The sequence below is a fragment of the Chionomys nivalis genome, chromosome 11 (genome assembly GCF_950005125.1).
Source record: "Chionomys nivalis chromosome 11, mChiNiv1.1, whole genome shotgun sequence".
NCBI classification, from domain to species: Eukaryota; Metazoa; Chordata; class Mammalia; order Rodentia; family Cricetidae; genus Chionomys; species Chionomys nivalis.
Genome location: NC_080096.1, coordinates 61,011,228 through 61,016,784, shown reverse-complemented (window position 1 = coordinate 61,016,784; position 5,557 = coordinate 61,011,228). Strand labels below are relative to the sequence as shown.

General features: G+C 45.7%; 1 non-coding gene across 1 annotated transcript; it reads right to left on the bottom strand.

Moving 5' to 3' along the window:
• Window positions 1-2,700: 2,700 nt before the first annotated feature.
• Window positions 2,701-2,862, bottom strand: LOC130884539 (U1 spliceosomal RNA). Its single transcript, XR_009058063.1, has one exon. It is a non-coding gene; the product is annotated as a U1 spliceosomal RNA (small nuclear RNA).
• Between the last annotated feature and the right edge of the window lie 2,695 nt (window positions 2,863-5,557).

The window sequence follows — 5,557 nt, the reverse complement described above, 5'->3', positions numbered from 1 at the left end:
CTTTGATTGTTCCCCAAACCCTGCTTTCTCCATTCCCAATATACTTATCAAGGAAATGAGCCAAGCAGAGTAGGTGGTTGGTGGGTTGGAAAAGATGCTGGCAGAGGGCATGCGAGCCTTCTGCTGGGGGTTGGATGTTGTGGGGGGCAGGGGTGGGAGTGTTGTGACGGCGGGACCTGTGTGATTCTGCTGTGTATTGATCAAGCCCCATTTGCCCATGAACCTCATAATCAGCTCCTGCTTAAGCCCACACTTCCCCAGTAATTGACTCTCGCATATTGATTAAGATGTTGATGTGTCCCAGGATTTCTTGGTGGTGATGCAGGCACGCCTCCCGGCAGGCTGGCTTGGCAAGGCTCTCGCTGTAAGGCTGTCACCGCTTGCTCCTTAATGGATAAAGCTGTCATCCGAGAGCTGGAATGTCTTGCAGGCACAAAGACGAAATTAACTGTTCAATAATGTATGGGACATGGAAAAAACTTTACCCAACAACTCGAATTGATTGCTGTAAGTGTTTTGACTGCATTCGCCTGCTTTGCATAAAGTCAGCGACTTTGGCTAGCCTGATGTTCACATACAGCCATTTCTCAGCCTCTTTTAGACTAAGTGTCAAGAGACGGGTGGCTGCCAGGAAGCATCTGTCTGGGGGCAAGGAGGAGGTGGTGGGGTGGGGAGCAGGTGGGCACCACTACACCTCTCTGGGGATCTCTGAGTGATCCCTGTTCTTTAAAGCAATGGGTTCCTGGCAGTTCGATGGCTTCTTGCTAGAATGGCATCTTGGGTGAGTTTGGGGAATCACTGGGTGTGGAATTCCTGGAGCTCTATGACCTCACTTGCTTCAGGCCCTCCTCTCCCTCTCTTTGGGTTAGGCCGATATCTCACAGAGAGCCTGTCAATCAGAGCTGGAGTGAGGGGGGGGGCATTGGAGCACAGCATCTACACACACCAGTTTGGTAAACAGCTCACTCTCACTTCCGCTCATTACTATCTGGTACTGGTTAAGCATGTGCTGAGGGTCACACGGGTTCCAAAAAGCGCAGAAGGTTTCTCTCTGTCCTCTTCCTTTCTGACCCTGAAGAAGAGGAACATGTCAAGGCAGCCTGCTTATATGCTCCATCTTTTCTGCCCAGCCCAGTCCTTTAAAAACATAACAAGGTCCTTTGAACACAGTGCTGTTTTATCGCAGGCTCTTTATTGAACTTCTAATCAGCACAAGCAGCTGACAAAATAGGAGATTGCAGATTCGGCTGCGCGTTATGTATCCTCCTCCTTGTGAGTCTAAAAAAAAATCATAACATTAAAGGAAGAGAAAATAAACAGGCCCCTTCAAAAAACAAACAAATCCCACCAAACCAAGGAAATCCTCTCACACCCAGAGGAAAACCTGCCGCGTGCCTTGCAGACTGCAGCTTGGTCTTTGGAGCCTTGTGTAGGTCATTTCCGAAAAACAAATAATCACCTCGTTTTTGTCACCCACGAGGAGTGAGGGCTAAGCGGCGGGCCCATGTCCAAGGATTCCTCCTTCATAGGCCCAGCCAACCACAGACATGTCTGGCCTCTTGCCTAAAAGGGAAGTGGGACACAGTCCCTGTCCTGACCCTCTCTCTCGACCCTGCTTCCCATCTGATAGCTCTGGGTGTTGGTATATTGTCCTCACTTGAGGCCTCCTTGACTCTGTCTTCCTTATTTACTTCTGTTATTCTTTGAACAACAATGGATGTGCGTGTGTGCGGGGCTCTATTTAGTCCTTAAGCGCTGCACGAGGAAGGAGGCACACACTTCCCTTCTGTCTCACCTGAAATTCCAGCTCTTGAAACTCAAGGATCAGGGCCCTGGGGCAGCAGCCAATGGACAAGAACCCTGCCTATCACACCAAAACCACTTCTCTCCTTGCAAGAGGCCACTTTGGAGTCAAGGCCAAGGTTGAATGTAGAGAATTCTGGGAAGGCTTTCTAAGTATACTAGGAGAGTTTACCGCGTAGATTCCTCTGAGGTGTGATGGATAGTTGCCTCTCAATCTTAGAGAAGAGTCATAAATTTAGTCAGAACTACAGTTTATTCTCATGAGTATCTGGGGGAATTGTCCTAGACCTTGGGTGACCAATAGTCAACTCCCCCTTTTGGGCTCAGGGCAATTACATTAAGTGACTCGAAATAAGAATAGAAATGATTTCTTCTGAGGACTCTGTCAGTACCGCGTAAAAAATCATTTGTATCTCATTATGGGACACAAGTGTGCCAGACAGTCCCCAAATGACACTGGATGCTGTTTCCACCACTGGTTATTTCAGGTAACAATTGACAGGAAATGATTGTAGCTGCCTGGGTGGTCACTTTTCCAGGGGCTGCTGGGATTGAGTCTCCGTCCCCTCCTGTCTCTCATCTATGGCTGTGAAGGGAAATGAACCACTTTTGTACACAGCAAATCCTTTCTTTCTTTCTCCTTCCTTCCTGCTTTCCATTTTGCCAGTTGAGTTTGAGAAAGTGAAGGTAAGAGTTACACTTTGGGGTGTTATTTACAGTAAGCATATGGGTGTCCTCTACAACCCAAATTGGGAAGGAGAGTCTTAGAAAAGGAAAAGAAAGAAAGAAAGAAAGAAAGAAAGAAGAAAGAAAGAAAAACAATCAAAGCCAAACAGCGTAACTTGTAGCATCTGTTTGCTTTTTCCTTTTTGTGATTCTATGCTTTTTGGGGGGGTGCGGGGGGGTGCGAACGCAGCTCCCCACTACCACAAACCATGCAGTCGAGTTTCCCAAATTTGAGGAAGTCATAGGGGTCAACGTATCTGAAGCACAGTGGATAAGCCTGGCTCTGGGGAAGCCACCTTCGTGCTCATGGAAGCTCCCTGGCCAGGTAAGTATTCTCTGTGTTGTTTCTGAGATGCTCCACACAGGGTCCCCAGGTGGACTATTCACAGTGTTCCCAACACCGTCTGCACCATAGCCCGCACCATTCATTCCTGTGAAAGAACTTTGCTTTAGGTTCACAGAGCGGACACATTGGTGAGCTCGAGGTAGCAGGCAGGGTGCAGCCCAGGCAGGCAGGATGGGAAGCAGTTTCTGTTGATGGTGCGGCTGTGAGCATTTCTGCCGCTTCGACTAAGACAGCGAGCAGTGCCTGTTTGATGTCTGGTCTTTGGGAAGGAGACCCAAGAGAACATGAGCTGGGCTTGTCTGAAAATCAAAGTCCAAATTAAAAATTTATTCCAGTGTTTGAAAAACTCCTGGCCAAAACCTTCATATGGAAAGAAAAAAAAAAGGTACAAACTCTCTGGTTTCTTCAGCATCTCCAGTTGAGGACTAGAGGATTTATTTTTAAAAATAATCAACTAAAAGCAAAGGGCAAATAGTTCTGTAAGCGGACCCAGGTCAGAAAGCTTTGCTAAAGCTTCAAGGAAAGCTGTCTGTTTAACCACTTTGGGCAAGTGGGAAGCTACATGTAGTTTAGTAATCGGTTTTGAATCCTCTTCTCCTTGCCTGGTTCTTCTCTCAAACTGGAGGACAGAGAACAAGATAAGGCTCCCATTATCCAGCCCCGCCCACTCCTCAGCCCCCGCCCGCCCGTTCCGCAGCTCCGCCCACTCTGCAGCCCCGCCCTCACTGTGTTCAGCAGAAAGTCATAGGGGAGGATTTTTTGAAAGTTGTCAGTAGGGGAGGAAAATAAAGATGGCAGACCAAACCACAGACTAATAATGATGGAACTATTAGTCATAATGGACATTTTATTATACAGCAATAGGTTAAAAAAAAGAGTGAAAAACAAACAATAATTCAATCAGGCCATTAAGCAAATTATTTTAGGAAAAAAAAATAGAATTAACCCAATATGAGAGCCTTTTTAGTGAGGTGTTGGAGAGAAGAAACCAAATCTAAGAGCAAAGCAACCAGAGGAAGGGGTGGGACCAAGACTCGTCATTCACAATGAAAGCAGGGGGTAGAAAGGGAGAGTGGAGGAGCCAGGTCAACAGACAAAGCCAAGGGCAGTCAGCCCTGGCACGACTAAGACGCAGCACCCTGCAGAACTGAACCCCGCTCCCAGGTGAGTTTGCACAGGTCCTCTATCTAGCACAAGAGCGTTGCTAGTCTAGTGTGTAAGCTTTACATTTTAAGTTTAACTTGGGTACAGTTTCCTGCTTAGTTTATAGTTTGATAGACTTTTAGTGTGAACCCACTCACTTCACCACTCTGATCTGGTCATGAGATAGGACCCTCAACGGCAGAGCTGTGTTCCCCAACCCCATTCTCTAGAAGAAGTCCCCCTTTAGATATCTCTCATCATGGACTTGTTTCCTCTCCCCTACTTTTTTTGAAGGGCACTTAAGGTCATAAAATATTTTTATTACATCCTCCACTCATTTAATATTATATTTATGATTTGTATTTGTATTAGACAGGAAGAGGAAATTTGTTTATTCTCACTGATTTACAACACTCCATGTTTCCATATGTAGTTTATATAACTGTAGTGTAAATAGGCATTTATAGGCTTCCAGTCTTTTGCTAGAAAAGATGGCATTGCTATGAACATTCTTGTGTATATCTTTTGCTGTCTGTATGCATTTCTGTGGTTCTGTTCCTAGGGGAATGGCTGAGTCATATGGTGTACATATGTTAGCTTCAGTACACACCACAGATTCTCTCAAAGCTGATGCACCTGGCAACCTTCACACTAACTGTGAGGGCTCCCTGCTGTCCACATCCTCAGTATTGTCAATTTACCTCCAATTTAGAGCAAGGGGCTTCAACTGAATAGTGACTTAAGTTTGGACTGATGAATTTGCATATTTTCCAAAGTTTTTTTTTAAAAAAATAAATTGAGCTATTTTATTTTGTGAAGAGACTATTCAATTATTTTGTCCATTATTAATGTATTATCTATTTTTGCTTTATATAAGAGGTCTTAAATATTCCAGATATAAGACATGTTTGCATGCTTACAAAAAAGAGTGTTATATGTATGTCTGTGCAGGTGCGGTGTGCATGTATGTGCAGGTGTGGTGTGCATGTGTGTGCAAGTGCTGGTACAGTGTGCATGCGTGTGCAGCTGCAGTGTGCATGTGTTTGCAGGTGTAAGGTGCACGTGTGTGCAGCTGTCGTGTGCATGTGTGTGCAGCTGCAGTGTGCATGTGTGTGCAAGTGCAGATACAGTGTGCGTGTGTGCTTGTGTAGGTACAAGGTTTGTGTCAGTTGTCTTCCTCAATTTCTCCCACCTTATATATTAAGGCAGTTTCTCTCTTTTTGAAAATAGGATATTTTCAGCGAGACCGGTTTTGTCCCATGCTTTTTCAGACCCAGGCCAGCTGGCCTTGGTGAGTTCCCGATAGAACATCCCCTTTGCCTCAGTGTGTGGGTGCACCCCTCGCGGTCCTGAGTTCCTTGCTCGTGCTCACTCTCCTTCTGCTCCTCCTTTGGATTGTGAGACTTCAGTCTAGTGCTCCAATGTTGGTCTCTGTCTCTGTCTTCTTTCATCGCCTGATGAAGGTTAATATTCAGGAGGATGCTTATATGTATTTCTTTGGGTTCACCTTCTTATTTAGCTTCTCTAGAATGAGGACTA